Genomic DNA, 19,661 nt, shown 5'->3' on the forward strand with positions numbered 1-19,661 from the left:
AAATTCTGAAGGTGGCAGTGGTAAAATACAAAGAGTGAAAGGCTATTTACAATTTGTACAGAAAGCATATGGCAGTTATAAGAGTCGAGGGACATGAAAGGGAAGCAGTGGTTTGGAAGAGAGTGAGACACGGTTGTAGCCTTTCCCCGATGCTATTCAATCTGTATATTGAGCAAGCAATAAAGGAAACAAAAGAAAAATTCGGACTAGGTATTAAAATCCATGGAGAAGAAATGGTAATTCTGTCAGAGACAGCAAAGGATTTGGAAGAGCAGTTGAACGGAATGGACAGTGTCTTGAAAGGAGGATATAAGATGAACATGAACAGATTTACGTATTTTACTTAAAAAATAAGAATTTAGTAAACTAACAATGAAGTTAAAACACTGCCTTTTTAACACAACCAAGGAAGATGGAGCTTTCCCATGCCCTTTCCTTAGTAGTACATTTATTTCTAAAGTACTAGTTTAAACTTACATAACAGTGCTAAGTGTATGTTGATTGTTTATTGTTAATACATAATATAGATTACTTTTTATGATATTCTTGTATTTTGTTAATGCTTGTCTTTTTTTAAATATATGCTGTGACTTCTTTCCACATCCTTGAACGTCATTCTTTTTGATGGAGCCTAGACACACGATGTGTGGGTAAACCGTGAACATTTGTAGTATGAAATTTATCCATTTAACAGCTGTACTCTGTTCTAAAGAACTATGATACATGGTTTTCTTTGAAGATCTTACCGTTGGAAGGCTTCCATGCTGTCCATTACATTTGTTGATCCCTTCCCCTCCTTATTCAAGGCTCATAGTGTCCTGCTGATACTGCCAATAAGGAGGACATTCAGGGATGTGAAATACGTCAGGGTATGAATTTACAAAAGACAAGAAAATCATACGAACTTCATCTTTACACCATATTAAAAAACTTCCTATCACTATATTGCATATTGCTATTCATGCTAATTAAAGAGAGCAACAACACTGAAACAAGCTGGGTGATTTCATCTCAAATCATGCAGGTCTAGAGTGAATGTGTCACATCATTATTCCAGACATTTCTGAAAAATATATGTTTAGGTTCAACATGACACCTCAAAAAAACTAAAATATTTCAATTTTCTGGTGAGTTGCTAAAATGCTATGGACCTGTCTAAATTGCATTTGTGAAAATTTCATAATGAAAGGAATAGAAATGTGAAATTATTTTTAGGAAAAACATTGTTCTCAGTATTATCAGATATGATTAACATATACACACTTCTGAGCTTGCTTTCATCTTTAATCTGGAACGTAAACTATGGAAAGTTTGTAACTTTTAGCAGACTTCAGAATGGTGTTTTGAAAATATGAACAGGCACAGGATGCTAACTGTCTTGATAAATTATGGAATAGAAATACTGCTAACTGTCAACTGTGGCATTAATGCCTGAACTCTGCATCTAAATCTAAAGGCCTACTCTGCAAACCACTGTGAGATATTTGGCAGAGGGTATATGCCATTGTACCATTTATTAGGGTTCCTTCCTGTTCTGTTTACAAATGGAGCATGGGAAGAATGATTGTTTGAATTCCACTGTGTGTGCAGTTGTTGTTATGGTCTTCAGTCCTCAGACTGGTTTGATGCAGCTCTCCATGCTACTCTATCCTGTGCAAGCTTCTTCATCTCCCAGTACCTACTGCAACCTACATCCTTCTGTATCTGTTTAGTGTATTCATCTCTTGGTCTCCCTCTAAGATTTTTACCGTCCACGCTGCCCTCCAATACTAAGTTGGTGATCCCTTGATGCCTCAGAACATGTCCTACCAACCGATCCCTGCTTCTAGTCAAGTTGTGCCACAAACTCCTCCCCATTTCTATTCAATACCTCCTCATTAGTTGTGTGATCTACCCATCTAATCTTCAGCATTCTTCTGTAGCACCATATTTCGAAAGCTTCTATTCTCTTCTTGTCCAAACTATTTATTGTCCATGTTTCACTTCCATACATGGCTACACTCCATACAAATAATTTCAGAAACGACTTCCTGACCCTTAAATCTATACTCGATGTTAACAAATTTCTCTTCTTCAGGAACGCTTTCCTTGCCATTGCCAGTCTACTTTTTATATCCTCTCTACTTCGTCCATCATCAGTTATCTTGCTCCCCTAATAGCAAAACTCATCTACTGCTTTAAGTGTCTCATTTTCTAATCTGATTCCCTCAGCATCACCCGACATAATTCGACTACATTCCATTATCCTCGTTTTGCTTTTGTTGATGTTCATCTTGTATCCTCCTTTCAAGACACTGTCCATTCCGTTCATCTGCTCTTCCAGGTCCTTACAATATCATCGGCGAACCTCAAAGTTTTTATTTCTTTTCCATGGATTTTAATTCCTACTCCGAATTTTTCTTTTGTTTCCTTCAGTGCTCACTCAATATACAGATTGAATAACATCGGGGAGAGACTACAACCCTGTCTCACTCCCTTCCCAACCACTGCTTCCCTTTCATGCCCCTTGACTCTTATAACTGCCATCTGGTTTCTGCACAAATTGTAAATAGCCTTTCGCTCCCTGTATTTTACCCCTGCCACCTTCAGAATTTGAAATAGAGTATTCCAGTCAACATTGTCAAAAGCTTTCTCTAAGTCTACAAATGCTAGAAACATATAGGTGAGCCTTTCCTTAATCTGTCTTCTAAGATGAATCGTAGGGTCAGTATTGCCTCACGTGTTCCAACATTTCTACGGAATCCAAGCTGATCTTACCCGAGGTCAGTTTCTGCCAGTTTTTCCATTCGTCTGTAAAGAATTCATGTTAGTATTTTGCAGCCGTGACTTAGTTCGGTAATTTTCACATCTGTCAACACCTGCTTTCTTTGGGATTGCAATTATTATATTCTTCTTGAAGTCTGAGCGTATTTCACCTGTCTCATATATCTTGCTCACCAGATGGTAGAGTTGTGTCAGGACTAGCTCTCCCAAGGCTGTCAGTATTTCTAATGGAATGTTGTCTACTCCCGGTGCCTTGTTTTGACTCAGGTCTTTCAGTGCTCTGTCAAACTCTTCACGCAGTATCGTATCTCCCATTTCATCTTCAACTACATCCTCTTCCATTTCCATAATATTGTCCTGAAGTACATCGCCCTTGTATAGACCCTCTATATACTCCTTCCTCCTTTCTGCTTTCCCTGCTTTACTTAGAACTGGGTTTCCAACTGAGCTCTTGATAATCATACTAGTAGTTCTCTTTTCTCCAAAGGTATCTTCAATTTTCCTGTAGGCAGTATCTATCTTACCCCTAGTGAGATAAGCCTCTACATCCTTACATTTGTCCTCTAGCCATCCCTGCTTAGCCATTTTGCACTTCCTGTCTATCTCGTGTTTGAGACGTTTGTATTCCTTTTTGGCTGCTTCATTTACTGCATTTTTATATTTTCTCCTTTCATCAATTAAGTTCAATATTTCTTCTGTTACTCAAGGATTTCTACTAGCTCTCGTCTTTTAACCTACTTGATCCTCTGCTGCCTTCACTACTTCATCCCTCAAAGCTACCCATTCTTCTTCTACTGTATTTCTTTCCCCCATTCCTGTCAATTGTTCCCTTATGCTCTCCCTGAAACTCTGTACAACATCTGGTTTAGTCAGTTTATCCAGATCCTCTTCAGTTTTAATCTACAGTTCATAACCAATAGATTGTGGTTAGAGACCACATCTGCCCCTGAAAATGTCTTTACAATTTAAAATCTGGTTCCTAAATCTCTGTCTTACCATTATCTGAAACCTTTTAGTATCTCCAAGTTTCTTCCATGTATACAACCTTCTTTCATGACTCTTGAACCAAGTGTTAGCTATGATTAAGTTATGCTCTGTGGAAAATTCTACCAGGCGGCTTCCTCTTTCATTTCTTACCCCAAATCCATATTCACCTACGACGTTTCCTTCGCTTCCTTTTTGTACTATCGAATACCAGTCACCCATGACAATTAAATTTTCGTCTCCCTACACTACCTGAATAATTTCTTTTATTTCATCATACTTTTCATCAATTTCTTCATCATCTGCAGAGCTAGTTGGCATATAAACTTGTGCTACTGTTGTAGGCATGGACTTCATGTCTATCTTGGCCACAATAAGGGTTCATGATGCTGTTTGTAGAGCTTACCCGCACTCCTATTTTTTATTCATTATTAAACCTACTCCTGCATTACCCCTATTTGGTTTTGTATTTATAACCCTGTATTCGCCTGACCAAATGTCTTGTTCCTCCTGCCATCGAACTTCACTAACTCCCACTATATCTAACTTTAACCTATCCATTTCTCTTTTTAAATTTTCTAACCTACCTGCCTGATTAAGGGATCTGACATTCCACGCTTCGATCCGTAGAACGCCAGTTTTCCTTCTCCTAATACTGACGTCCTCTTGAGTAGTCCCCACCCGGAGATCCGAACGGGGAACTATTTTACCTCCGGAATATTTTACGCAAGAGGATGCCATCATCATTTCACCATACAGTAAAGCTGCATGCCCTCGGGAAAAATTATGGCTGCAGTTTTCCCTTGCTTTCAGCAGTTCGCAGTACCAGCACAGCAAGGCCGTTTTGGGTAGTGTTACAAGGCCAGATCAGTCAATCATCCAGACTGTTGCCTCTGCAACTACTGAAAAAGCTGCTGCCCCTCTTTAGGAACCACACATTTGTCTGGCCTCTCAACAGATACCCCTCTGTTGTGGTTGCACCTATGCTACAGCTATCTGTATCACTGAGCCACGCAAGAGTCCCCACCAATGGCAAGGTCCGTAGTTCTTGGGGAGGGGGGTCAGTAATCATTATAATTTTATCCTCAAGATGCCTATGTAAGCAATACATAGGGGTTGTAGTATAATCCTAGTGTAATCACTGAAAGCAGTTTCATGAAACTTTCTTAGTTGACTTTCTCCAAGATAGTTTTCATATGTCTTCAGGAGTCTTCCAGTTCAGTTCCTTCAGTGTCTGTGTGACTCTCTCTTACAGATTAAACAAACCTGTGACCATTCTTGCTGCCCTTCTCTGCATACGTTCAGTATCCCCCTTTACTCTTGTTTGGTATGGGTCCCACACACTTGAGCAGTATTATAGGATGGGTTGCACAAGTGTTTTGCAAGCAATCTCCTTTGTCGACTGTTTGCACTTCACCAGTATTCTACCAATAAACCGAAGTCTGCCACCTGCTTTATCCACAACTGAACCTTCATATCCCTACAAAGTGTTACACCCAGGATTTGTATGAGTTGGCTGATTCCGACAGTGACTCATTGATATTATAGTCCTTGGATAGTATTTGTTTTTCTTTTTGTGAAGTGCACAGTTTTACGTTTCTGAACATTTTGAGCAATTTGACAATCTCTGCACCGCTTTGGAATCTTATGAAGTTCTGACTGAATATTTATGTAGCTTCTCTCAGATAGTACTTCATTAAAGATAACTACGCCATCTGCAAAAAGCCTGTTTTTGCTATTAATATTGTCTGCAGGATCATTAATATACAACATAAAAGCATGGGTCCCAACACACTTCCCTGGGAGACACCTGAAGTTACTTCTACATCTGATGATGACTCTTCATCCAAGATAACATGCTGTGTCCTCCCTGCCAGAAAGTCCTCAGTCCAGTCACAAATATCACTTGATACACCATGTTATTGTACTTTTGACAGTAAGTGCAGGTACGGTAGTGAGCCAGATGCTTTTCGGAAATCAGGAAACACTGCATCTACTTGTTTGCTTGATCTAAAGCTTTCATTGTTACGTGTGAAATGTGCGAGTTGAGTTTCATATGATCAATGTTTTCAAAAACCACACTGGTTGGCATTGAGGAGGTCATTCTGTTCAAGATACCTCATTTTGTTTGAGCTCATAATATGTTCTAAGACCCTTCAACAAATTGGTGTCAATGGCGTTGGATGGTAGTTTTGTGGATCACTTCTACTAACCTCCATGTAGATGGGTGTGACCTGTGCCTCTTTCCAAGAACTTGGCATAATGTTTTGTTTGAGGGATCTACAATAAATTATAGTTAGAAGAGGGGCTAACTCGGGCACAAATCCAATAGAGGATCTGACAGGGATTACATCAGGTCATGGGACTTTGTTCAGTTATAATGATTTCAGCTGTTTCTGAATACCACTAATACTAATACTTACTTCATTCATCTCTTAAGTGGTATGAGGATTAAAATGGGGCAATTCTTCTGTTTTCCTTTGTAAAGGAACATTTGAAAATGGAGTTAAGCATTTCAGCTTTTGCTTTACTACCCTCAGTTTCAGATCCTGTCTCATTTGCTAGGGACTGGACACTAACTTTGGTGCCACCATCATCATTTACATATAACCAGAGTTTCTTTGGATTTTGTGAAATTTCATTTGACAATATTCTGCTACAGTAGTCATTGAATTCATGCACATTGCTCTCTTGACTGCGAAACTTGTTTCATTTAGCATCTCTCTATCTATAGCACTATGCTTTGTTTTATATCTGTTATGCAGTAACCTGTTTCTTTAGAAGTTTCTTTGCGGTGACTGTATACTATTATGAACTGTTTTACTAGGCACTTATCTATCCAGTACATGGTCAACTATTCTTTTAAATGTGAGGCGGAGTTCCTCTACATGCTTCTGCCATATGCTGAAAGTTTCAGTTCCTCATTGAGATATGACACTACTGATTTTTATGTAGTTCACTGAACATATATATCTTTCTGCTTGTTTTAGTTGTCCTTTGTACATTGGTAATCATTGTTGTCACAATTGTGTCTTGGTCACTTAGATGAGTTTCCATGTGGACATCCTCAAAGAGGTCAGGTCTATTTGCTGCCATTAGGTCCAATATATTTCCATAATGAGTGGGGTTCGTAACTATTTGTTCAAGGTAGTTTTCAGAAAAAGGCATTTAGTAAACTTTCACAGGATGCCTTATCATGCCCATCACTAAGAAAACCGTAATTTTCCCCGTTAAATGTTGGATGATTGGAGTCTCCACTAATGATTACAGTATGATTGGGGAACTTACTTACAACAAGTGAACTGAGGTTTTCTCTAAAATATCTGATTACCTCATGAGATTAGTCTGTTGAGTGATAGAAGGATCCACAATGGGGTGTCCTAGGTGGTTGGGTTTATGGACTTTAGGAAGCACGTAGAAGGTGGGAGTGCGGGGAGTGGTAGGGGTAAGTAGAGAGATGGACTCTGGGGAGAGGTTCTGGGATGGGCCTAAGGATTTGAGTTGTGACTGGAGATCCTGCTGGATTACTGGAATGGGATCACTGTGGCATGGTTTGTAGGTGGAAGTATCTGACAGCTGCCGGTTACTGTGCCCCCACTGAGAGAATCTCTGCTATCGTAGACCAACACCTTCAACCTATTACCCGGAACTTATCCTCCTATATAAATGACACCAACCATTTCCTGGACTGACTCTCCACAGTTCCTGTCCCTTTAACACAGGTGCCCTGCTCGTCACTATTGATGCCACCTCCCTGTACACTAACATTCCTAATGCCCATGGCCTTACTGCTATCGAACACTACCTTTCCGGATGCCCTATGGATTCCAAACCAACCACCTCCTTCCTAGTCTCCATGACCAACTATATTCTCACCCACAATTACTTCTCCTTTGAAGGCATTACCTACAAACAAATCCGCAGTACGGCTATGGGCACCCTCATGGCACCATCCTATGATAACCTATTCATGGGCCATCTAAAGGAATCCTTCCTAAAAACCCAGAATCCTAAACCCCTCACCTGGTTCAGATTCATTGATGACATCTTTGCTATCTGGATTGAAGGTGAGGACACCTTATTCACATTCCTCCAGAGCCTCAACAACCTCTCCCCCATTTGCTTCACCTGGTCCTACTCAACCCAACAAGCCACCTTCCTAGATGTTGCCCTCCACCTCAGAGATGGCTAAGTCAGTACCTCCATCCACATCAAACCTACTAACCACCAGCAATACCTCCACTTTGACAGCTGCCACCCGTTCCATACCAAGAAGTCTCTTCCGTACAGCCTAGCCACCCGTGGTCATTGCATCTGCAGTGACGGGCAGCCCCTCTCTAAATATACGGAGAGTCTCACTGAATCCTTCACTGACCGTAATTATCCTCCCATCCTCTGGTACCGCGTGCCGCGGAATTTGAATCCCCGCCAGACGCCATGGACGTCGAAGACCAAGAGGTCTCTGCACCATTGCGCCGTAAGCTGTGGCGCCGTAAGCTGGCCTGCATTTAGTGTGAGGGTGCCACAGTGGAACACGTGGTTCCAGCGGCCAATAGCACTTTCTTGTTCTGTGTACGAGTGGACGTGGTTGTTAAGTTTCCTTGTGACTCCGTTGTTTCGAACTTGTTGTTGTTCGTCCTGTCCTTCGTTGGTCATGTCTGTCCTCTGCTGTTGTGTTGTTCTTGGGCCGCTCCACGGGTCCTGCCGCGCTTTCCGTCACTTCAACCCTGCGACCATTTCGGTCGCAGTTGCTACAATCTTTGTACAAAAACAAATCTCCCGTGCCTTATATTTCCAGTTTCCCACCACCTCCCAAAGTCCCACAGTCTGGCCAGAGAGGAGCATTCCCCTCGTAACTCAGTACCATCCGGGACTAGAGCAACTGAATTACATTCTCCGCCAGGGTTTCGATTACCTCTTGTCGTGCCCTGAAATGAGAAATGTCCTACCCACTATCCTTCCCATCTCTCCTACCATGGTATTCCGCCGTCCACCGAACCTACACAATATACTTGTTCATCCTTACACAACCCGTCCTCTCAATCCCTTACCTCATGGCTCATATCCCTGTAATAGACCTAGATGCAAGACCTGTCCCATACAACATCCTACCACCACCTACTCCACTCCGGTCACTAACATCACCTATCCCATCAAAGGCAGGGCTACCTGTGAAGCCAGTCAAGTGATTTACAACCTTCGCTGCAACCAGTGTGCTGCATTCTATGTAGGCACAGCATCCAAGAAGCTGTCTGTCCACATGAACGGCCACCGACAAACTGTGACTAAAAAACAAGTGGACCATCCTGTTGCTGAACATGCTGCCAAACATGATATCCCTCATCTCAGTGACTGTTTCACAGCCTGTGCCATATGGATCCTTCTCACCAACACCAGTTCTTCTGAATTGCGCAGGTGGGGAAATTCCCTGCAATACATCGTACGTTCCTGTATCCCTCCTGGCCTCAACCTTCGTTAGTCACTTTCCTCACCCATCCAGCCCTCTCCCTGTTCCCATTCCAGCACTACACAGCCGTCATTTCACCACCACATCCAGTCTTTTAATTTCATCTTTTTATTTCTCTCCTTTCCACTACTTACCCCCTCCCCCCTCTGCACCTTCTCTCCCGTACTCCATCTAAGCTGCAACACTTCACTGTCCACCACTCCCACCATACTATCCCTCCCCCTCCCCACCCCAGTCTCCTCCTTACCCCCATCCAGTCACCACTCCCATCATGCACTTGTGTTGCTGCTCGTAATGTGGTTTCAGCTCTCTGAGACTGCAGACGTGTGTGCTGGTTGCGTTTGTGTGTGTGTGTGTGTGTGTGTGTGTGTGTGTGTGTGTGTGTCTACTGCTGATGAAGGCTTTAATGGCTGAAGGCTTTAACTGTGTGAATCTTTTTGTTGTGCCTATCGCGACTCAGCATCTCCACTATATGGTGAGTAGCAACTTTCCTTCTCTGGTATTGTTACATTCCATCCTGGATTTTCCATTGTTTGATACTGCACCATCAGTCACATACGCATGTTTAGGAAATGCATGGCCTCCAGATGCTATGTCATCAGTTATCATGCCAACAGCATAGCATGCATGTGCACTGTCATGTAAGATATCATCAGTGACAACAGCAAAACAGTGTGATGTTCCAAGGAAGTGAGCAACACATTTGAATATTGACACTTGTGGTCTGTGCAAGTGGTAACTTTGAACTTGCGTCTGCAAAGCAATGGAGCAGTTCTGAGCAAACTGGAAATGAAAAACTAATGTGTTGTTATTCTGGGATGTGGCTGATTTTACCTCTGCTATAGCCTGTCTCTGAATCCTGCAGATATGATAATGAGGTACTCCTTTATGACCCATTCCTTCAACGATCATCCCTTCAGCACCAGGACACTTTGCACACTTCTATAACCAACATTTATCTTGTGGCTCTTGACATATACACAAAAGCGTCAGCTCCATCTCTCTGCACTTCTTCCCCATGAGACAACATATGCCGAAACAAATAAATTTCAATTTAGTTCAGTAAATACACATGCGTATTTCCTTCACTGGCTGGTATTTTACCCATTTTGGTCATAAGGAGTAGAATTTTGTGAAACCAGTTTCTAAATTTGAGTTGTTCTTTTTCATTAAGAGATATGTTTCTCACACTGATCTTGTTATATAATTTTTTTACCTTTTTTAATTTTTTAACCATTTTCAGAAACAGAGATAACATCAGTCTGATTAAGACTTTGCCTTCTGCAGTCTTCGTCATCAATTAGGCAATATTACAATTAATAAAATGTTCCAGGCTTTTATGCCATGGTGAATGGATTTTACCTTAACACCCAACATTTCATCCCCATCTGCAGAGGATATTTTCAGCGGGGATCGTAGCTTCTTTGAATGTCCAAAACACACCCTGGCCAGCTACTGACTACAGAAAAATTTTGCTTCTATGCAGTGACGTGACGTTACATGTTTTGAGTATGCGAGTGCAATTAGCCATTGCCAACTGCTGTCGTCTGCTGTTGCTATCAAACCATGGTGGAAGCCTGGTATGAATCTTCTTCAGCACCAGAATCCAGATGTCATTCAATTTCATGCTGCCCTCCTTCCTATTGAAATTTTTGAGGTGTTTTACAATCTCTGTGACATCTCTCTATATCGTGTCTTGGTATCTGCTTATGGCTGCCAGTATTTGAGTCCTATCAAAATGAATGTTGTGGTCTCCTGGCTGCAAAGCATGTTCCACAACAGCTAATCTGTCACTCACCCTCTCTTCTGCAATTGCCTTTACGATCTTCTAGTCGATTTTTGACTTATTTTTGTAGTACTCACGTACACCTTCCCACAACTATCACGGAATCCTATAAATTCTTGATTTTCCAGCGGTTGGCAAGCATCCTTGGCTGATTTTAGGTGACCTTGTATCCTCCAACTGGGTTTGTAGATTACCAGGATGTTCTGCTTTTTCAAGAAATTTTCTATGCGGCCAGCAACATCCTTAATGACAGGCAGGAAAACTTTCGGTTTCAGTGGCGCTTGAGCATTGCTGTGAGTGTTAAGCGGTGGTCTTAATGGTCTTTTCACCTCAGCAAACAAATAACCATTCTTGAGCAATGCACTGGTGAGATGTTTTAATTCTGCATCATGAAGCTCTGGTTTTCAGATTTTCCTTGCTCTGTCTGGCAACGTTTTTATGATGCTGTGCTTTTGTCGTGGGTGATTATAATCCCAGTGTAGGTAAAGGTCTGTGTTATGTGTTTTTGGTAAACCATGTGGCCCAAGCTACCATCTTCTTTCTTGAAAACTAACGCATCAAGAAAATTTAATCTTACTCCTGCCTCATAAAAATGTTGGCAGATAGAGCAAGGAAAATATGTGAACCAGAGCTGCTTGATGAAGAATTAAAACAGCTCACCAGCGCATTGCTTAATAATGGTTATTATTTTGCCGAGGTGAAGAGAGCATTAAGAACACTGCATAGAAATCATAGCAATGCTCAAGCAATGATAAAATCAAAAGTTTTCCAGCCTTCCCTTAATTTTGTTGCTGGCCACATAGGAAAAATCTTGAAGAAGTGGAATGTCACAGTAATATACAAACCCACTCAGAAGACACAAGATCACCTAAACTCAGCAGAGGATGCTTGCCAACCTCTGGAAAGTCAGGAATTTATAGATTCCGTGTAATTTTGGTGAGGTGTATGTAGGTATTATAAAAAGAACGATCAACAAACAACTAGAAGAGCACAAGGGCAATTCAGAAGAGCAGACATGACAGATCTGCTGTTACAGGACATGCTACATTCATTTTGCTATGGCTCAAGCACTGGCAGCCACAAACGGATACCATTAAAGTTTGTACAGAGAGGCCAAAGAGATTGTAAAACACCCTAGGAATATCAATAGGAAGGAGGAGGGTGTGAAATTGAATGACATCTGGATTCTGGTGCTGTAGAGGATTTGTACAAGGCTTCCACTGTGGGATGATAGCAAAAGCGGACGAAAGCAGTAGACAATGGCCAGTTGTGCTCACGAATTCAAAACACAAGATGTAACGCAACTGCTTGGAAGCATGCAGTAGTGGAATTTTGCTCTAGACAGTAGCGGGTAAGGGTGTGAATCAGACATTCAAAGAAGCTACGATCCTCCTTGAAAATGTCCTCTGCGGATGGGGACGAGACGTTTGGTTTTATGACTAAATGAATTCAACTACAGCATAATAGCCAGGACAAAAATTAAATGTATCATCTTGCAATGGATGCCCATAGTTGGTATCTGGGCATACTCAAGTACCTTTTTTATTCTGTATTTTATCAGCTTTTTGAATTAGTGATGTGAGGCAGTTGGGATGTAATTCTGTATCTGCTGCTTGAATGGATATTAGTGTCAGTAATTGTACCTTCTCAGTATAGGTGGCTGCCAAGATGGCAGTGGTTACAGTTTGAAACCACACATCATATTGGGCGCACGTCATTGTCTTCAGGTTCCGCGCCAAGTGCATCAGCGTTATATACTTCACAAAGGTTTGAAGATGGTGCTTGCATAAACCTTGTTTAAAATTCTTCCAGTTTCCTTTTTACATAACCATTTTCTTCTTATGCTTCTTATCTTGCTTGGGCACATAAGGAGGGATATATTGTGGGTTACAACAGAAGTAGCATTCAGTGCGTTACCTACTTCACACCCAAGAATATAAACATCAGCTGTGCCTTCATTAGTTTTGCACTCCCGTGATGGTGAACATTCAAATGGATTATCACTGAATTTCTTCTTGTAGTGAGTATAGCAATTGCTGCACAGTGAATGTGATGGTAACACTGTTACATGAGGACCAACATATTTTTGCGATACCTCTGGCAGATTTCCAACAATTGTGGTTTTCACTTTTCTTAAATACCTCCATCTTGTGGCTTTTTCGTAGTCCACACTCCTCACCCTTTCACTGCTGTATTTTCTAACTGACATTGTATCTTACAAGAAGTTAAAATCGGACACAAAACTTTATGCAGTATGAGTCATGTGGAAGTTCTCACTCATTTGTTATAAACAGAAGAAAGTTGGAAACAGCGTCACCAACATTCATATTTTACACTAGAAATTCAATCATTATATTTTACAAATTGTTAACACTTTACACAGCAAAATATTTCCATATTTGATTGCTGTAACTACTAAAATATTAACCAAACAATAAATTGTGCAATTTTAACAAGTTTTGTGATTAGGGTTTTCGAGCATATTGTTGTGACTCGCCGATCATTCAAAGTGCCGCCGCGCAATTACGCGCGTCCTCTACGTGCGGCGCTGTCTGCCAGCCATGCAGCAGCTGCGCCACCTAAGCGGCCAGCCGAGCAGCGGCCGCTAGACTGGGACTCAGTGCTCATTTGAATGCTGACGTGTACACATGTCTTACTTGTCAACTTACTCTGTGACTTATATGTGTTGTTGTGTCATTCCGAAATATATGTGTTAAACTTGAAGTTCTAACATTTGGCGACGAGGATGGGATTTTTCCTTTTCACCGTTGACTCACAGGGTTCCGTGGCTACTGTCGAGCAACTATTGCAAAATCTCCTTGAACAGCAAACGCTTCTAACAGCGGCGATTCGCGATTTCGTTGTGGCGTCAAATGCGGGGCGTTTCTCGTCGTTGCCTATACCTCCTTTTCCTCCTTACGACAAGATGGCGGAAGACTGGTCTGATTATGAAAAACGTCTTCGACAGCACTTCTTGTAATTTCATGTCACGGACGAACAACCATGTAAGTCTCTGTTCCTTTCCTGGATTTCACCTCAAATGTATCGGTTGTTGTCGAAATTGGCTCCTTTGAAGGATCCTGCGTCTTTGTCCTTTGCTGAACTGTGCTCACTTCTGTCTGTCTATTTTCAAAAGCAAACGCATGTGGTAGCCTCTCGTGTTGCCTTTTATCGTTGTCAAAAACAACCAAATCAATCCTATCACGCTTGGGCTGCTGAACTTCACGGCCTCAGTCGAAAGTGTCAATTTATTATTGACGTTCACAAAGAATCCTATGCCGATTCCATGGTACGGGATGCTATTATCCGGTCGGCGCCCGACAAAGAAGTTTGGCAACGTGCCCTTCAGTTGGCGAATCCGACTCTAGATGAAGTTCTCTCCATTGCGCAGACTTTTGAAATTTCTCGCGCCGCTGGGGCGCAAATAGAGGCGTGGGGTGATGTCGGGGAAATACAACCTCTGTGCGCTGTTAACGACGCGTGCGGCGCGTCCCCGCCGTCCGACATGGCCGCAGTGTGCTCCCACGCGCAGCCTCGGCCTAGCCGTAAACAACCTGCTAAGAAACTGCAGCAAACCCCCCGGCAACTTCCTTCATGTCCGTGGAGTTTTACGAAACATTCACGCGAGGATTGTCCCTAACGTTGGGCTGTGTGTCACAACTGCATGTGTCTTCCGTTTGCAAATCCGACCGCATACATGATGTTCATGAACGTGACGCTGATTCTGATTCTGTGTTGTCTGTCAATTGCACTTCTTCCCTTTCAGGGTAGTTATTCCTCACTGTCCAAATCCTTGGTCGAGATGTTCGCATGCAAGTGGATACCGGTTCTGCTGCCACTATAATTAATTCTCAGACGTATCTTCAGCTGGGTTCTCCATTCCTGTCCCCTGTCACTCGGCAATTATGGACGTACAATAAACAGAAGATTTCTCTCTTGGGACAGTTTAATGCTGAGTTATCTTACAAATCCGTTGTTCACACTGTTCCCATATTTGTGGTCGACCAGAGCAACGCAGAAAATCTTTTTGGTTTCGATGCCTTTCGCGTTTTTGGGTTCTCCATAGATGACTCTGTCAATATTGTCTCTGATGCTATTCCTTATGCTCAACTGGATTCCTTGTCGACGACATTTTCGTCCCTTTTTTCTCCTGGGTTAGGCCGTGCATACGACTTTGAAGCTCATATCACGCTCAAACCCACCCCCCTGCGGGTTTTGGGGTAAGAATAGGCCCGAGGTATTCCTGCCTGTCGTAAGAGGCGACTAAAAGGAGTTTCAACCATTTCGGCCTTCATTGTGATGGTCCCCTTTGGGGTTTGACCTCCTTTTTTCAAAATTCTACAGAAGTACGAGCCTTTTGGGGAAGGACGCCTTACGTGGTGTATCATTGGTCCTCAGTGCACTAAGACCTTGGCACTCAGCATTGTAACGGCGTTGTAACCACTCCCATTATTCCTCAAATTGGGCCTAAACGCCTGATGGTTTGCACAAGTTACGCCCATAGTGCGTTCCCATCTGCACCTACGATCACGATGGACTTTCCATGGCACCCGAAATCCAGCACGGTAGCCAGCCCGTTGTGGTGGGGTCGTCATGTACCCTCTAGGTTGTAGCCCCCTGACAACACAGGGATCGTGCTGCCGATACCTGAGCTGCACCCTCCCCACGTCGGCCAAGGAGTAGATGCCGGTCTCCTTGGGGCATCAGGACTCCCAGCAACGATCATCCTGCCAGGTGGCCCTTGCTGAGGCTGGGTGGCGCCCGTGGGGAGAGCCCCTGGTCGGAGCGGGTGGTATCGGGGCGGACGTTTTGCACATGAAACGTCAACATGTATCAGGTCGCTCTGCGGCCGAGTCTTTTAAAAAGAAAGGTACTGTCTCTGGTTCTGGTTCTCCTGCCCTTTCCCCCCTGGCCACTCCCTGGGAGGAAGGACAGGCCCGCCGGCTTGGGGCGAAGTACTTCCCCCACTATTTAGTCTGTTCTCGGACCGATGGGGGGACATTCGCCACCTCCAAGCCCATGTTCTTTGTCCAGCACATTGAGGACATCTTCGAGGAAATCGAGGCTCTCAGTAAAATGCATTCGGGGTCCATTCTTATAAAGACCACCTCCGCCACACAGTTGGCGGCGCTCCAGGCGTGCGACCGACTAGGGGACATCCCAGTGTCTATTGTGCCGCATCTGGCTCTGAATAGGACGCAGGGGGTTATTTTTCATTGGGACCTCCTGCTGCAATCTGATGAGGAGCTCAGGGCCAACCTGGAGCGCCGAGGTGTGCATTTCGTCCGGCGAGTTCAGTGCGGCCCCAAAGACCGTCGCATCGACACCGGAGCCTTTATCCTCGCCTTCGGGGGGGACATTCTCCCAGAGAAGGTAAAGGTGATGTGCTACCGGTGCGACGTGCGACCTTACGTTCCGCCTCCTATGCGCTGCTTTCAGTGTTTGCGCTTTGGGCACATGTCGTCACGGTGTGAGGCTGAGCCCCTTTGTGGCGATTGCGGACGTCCTCTTCGTGAGGAACATACATGCACCCCACCACCTCGGTGCGTCAATTGTCCTGGCATCCACTCGCCTAGATCTTTAGACTGCGCCGCGTATCAGAAGGAGAAGAAGATTCAAGAATTAAAAACTTTGGACCGTCTCTCTTATTCTGAGGCCAGGAAGAAGTATGACCGCCTCCATCCCGTGACGTTGACAACTTCGTTTGCCTCAGTCGTGTCCACTCCTTCCACAGTATCCTCACCCCTATCCTGTCTCCCCTCCACCTCCTCACCCCATCCGGGGTCTATGCCTCCGCCTCCCACATCCCTCCCTTCCCAATCCTCTTCCCTCGTGGCCCCTGCCCCCTCTGCCCCGGGGGCCACCCTTCCTCCTCCTCCCCCTCCGCCGCCTGAGAAGCGATCCTCTTCTCAGGCATCCATCGGGGAAACGTTCCGGACCCCGGCTTCCGAGGTCCGGTGTTCCAAAACGGACCCCGCGCGTGACGACCTTCTTCGGGTCCAGCCCACCATCCCCATGCCTCATCGGCCTTCCAAGAAGGCCTCCAAGAAGAAATCTTTATCCCCCACTCCACCCTGGTGCGTTTCGTCTGACGCTCCATCCGTGAGTCGCTGCTCCTGGCCGTCCTCAGTTTCGCCGGGACGCTCTGCTGCCAGGCGCTCAGCTGGCCCCTCGTCGGCGAATGATGCTGCCCCTCCTACGCAACCCGGGAAAGCGGCCGCCGCTGGCGACGATTCGATGGAACAGGATCCGTCTCCCGCCGGTTGTAGCATTGTTCCCTCGACACCTGGCCCTCCGCGGCCGTCGAGGTGACCAGCTCTTCACCCGTTTCGTTCGCCCTCTTTTCTGACTAGCAATGGCTTTGTTACATTGGAACATAAGAGGTATTCGATCTAATCGGGAGGAATTACAACTGCTCCTCGGCCTGCACTGTCCGCTCGTCCTTGGTCTCCAGGAAACCAAGTTGCGCCCAACTGACCGTATTGCTTTCACCCACCATACCTCAGAGCGGTCTGACCTCCCCCCTGTGGACGGTATTCCAGCTCATGGTGGGGTCATGTTGCTCGTTCAGGACGATGTCTATTACCATCCCCTCCCATTGACCACCCCACTCCAAGCAATAGCTGTCCGTATTACTCTTTCTGCCTTTACCTTTTCTGTTTGTACTGTCTACACTCCATCGTCATCCGCAGTTAGTCGGGCTGACATGATGCACCTGATTGTTCAGCTTCCTCCGCCGTTTTTATTGTTTGGCGACTTCAATGCCCATCATCCCCTTTGGGGCTCTCCTGCATCCTGTCAGAGAGGCTCCCTCTTGGTGGATGTCTTCAACCATCTCAATCTTGTCTGCCTCAATACCGGCGCCCCGACTTTCCTCTCGGATTCTACCTACTCCCACTTGGTCCTCTCGATCTGTTCTACCACTCTTGCCCGTCGGTTCGAGTGGTATGTCCTTTCTGACACCTATTCGAGCGACCACTTCCCCTGTGTCGTTCGTCTCCTGCACCACACCCCATCCCCACGTCCTTCGAGCTGGAACATACCGAAAGCTGACTGCGGACTTTACTCCTCCCTGGCGATCTTTCCGGACCACGATTTTCTCAGTTGTGACAGTCAGGTCGAATACCTCACGGCTGTTATCATCAAGCTGCCGAACGTTCCATTCCTCATACTGCCTCTTCTTCACGTCGCGTTTCTGTTCCCTGGTGGAATGAGGCTTGTCGGGACACTATCCGTGCTCGACGACGTGCTTTACGCACCTTTCGCCGCCATCCTACGTTGGCGAATTGTATTGGATACAAACAACTCCGAGCGCAATGCCGTAGAGTCTTCAAAGACAGCAAAAAAGCTTGTTGGGCCTCTTTCACCAGCTCCTTTAACAGTTTTACTCCCTCTTCTGTCGTCTGGGGTGGCCTGCGCCGGCTGTCGGGCATTAAGGCCCACTCCTCGGTACCTGGCCTGACTTCAGGTGGTGAGGTCCTTGTCGATCCTGTGGATATCTCCAACGCCTTCGGCCGCTTTTTCGCGGAGGTTTCAAGCTCCGCCCATTACCACCCTGCCTTCCTTCCCAGGAAAGAGGCAGAAGAGGCTCGGCGACCTTCCTTCCACTCACTGAATCTGGAAAATTATAATGCCCCCTTTACTATGCGGGAACTTGAACGTGCACTTGCACTGTCCCGGTCCTCTGCTCCGGGGCCAGATGCCATTCACGTTCAGATGCTGGCACACTTTTCTCCGCCAGGCAAAAGCTTCCTTCTTCGTACCTACAATCGCGTCTGGACCGAAGGTCAAGTCCCCATGCGTTTGCGTGACGCCGTCGTTGTTCCTATATCCAAACCCGGGAAGGATAGACACCTTCCTTCTAGTTACCGCCCCATTTCTCTTACAAGCTGTGTCTGTAAGGTGATGGAGCGCATGGTTAACGCTCGGTTAGTTTGGATTCTTGAATCTCAACGGCTACTTACCAATGTTCAATGCGGCTTTCGTTGCCGCCGCTCCGCTGTTGACCACCTTGTGACCTTGTCGACATTCATCATGAACAACTTTTTGCGAAAGCGCCAAACGGTCGCAGTTTTCTTTGATTTGGAGAAGGCTTATGATACCTGTTGGAGAGGAGGTATCCTCCGCACTATGCACAGGTGGGGTCTACACGGTCGCCTGCCCCTTTTTATTGATTCCTTTTTAACAGATCGAAAGTTTAGGGTACGTGTGGGTTCCGTATTGTCCGACGTCTTCATCCAGGAGAACGGAGTGCCTCAGGGCTCCGTCTTGAGCGTAGCCCTTTTTGCCATAGCGATCAATCCAATTATGGATTGCATTCCACCTAATGTCTCAGGCTCTCTTTTTGTTGATGACTTCGCGATCTACTGCAGTGCCCAGCGAACATGCCTCCTGGAGCGCTGCCTTCAGCGTTGTCTAGACAGCCTATACTCATGGAGTGTGGCAAATGGCTTCCGGTTCTCTGAAGAGAAGACGGTTTGCATCAATTTTTGGCGATATAAAGCGTTCCTTCCGCCATCCTTACATCTCGGTCCCGTTGTTCTCCCACTCATGGAAACAACTAAGTTTCTAGGGCTCACACTGGACAGGAAACTTTGTTGGTCTCCGCACGTCTCTTATTTGGCTGCTCGTTGTACACGTTCCCGTAATGTCCTCAGAGTT

General features: G+C 45.0%; 1 protein-coding gene across 3 annotated transcripts in view; it reads left to right on the top strand.

Annotated features, from left to right (window-relative positions):
• The window catches only part of LOC126186642 (mannose-6-phosphate isomerase), a 134,760-nt gene that overhangs the window by 3,502 nt on the left and 111,597 nt on the right, over nt 1-19,661 (top strand). The window contains exon 1 of one of the 3 annotated variants that reach the window (XM_049928230.1): nt 626-646. The exons of the other annotated variants lie outside the window; for them this stretch is intronic. The gene's annotated coding sequence lies outside the window, so the exon portion shown is untranslated. Of the gene's footprint in view, nt 1-625; nt 647-19,661 lie in introns of those variants that run through there. 3 annotated transcript variants of the gene reach the window in all.

This window comes from Schistocerca cancellata, chromosome 1 (assembly GCF_023864275.1).
Source record: "Schistocerca cancellata isolate TAMUIC-IGC-003103 chromosome 1, iqSchCanc2.1, whole genome shotgun sequence".
Lineage (NCBI taxonomy): Eukaryota > Metazoa > Arthropoda > Insecta > Orthoptera > Acrididae > Schistocerca > Schistocerca cancellata.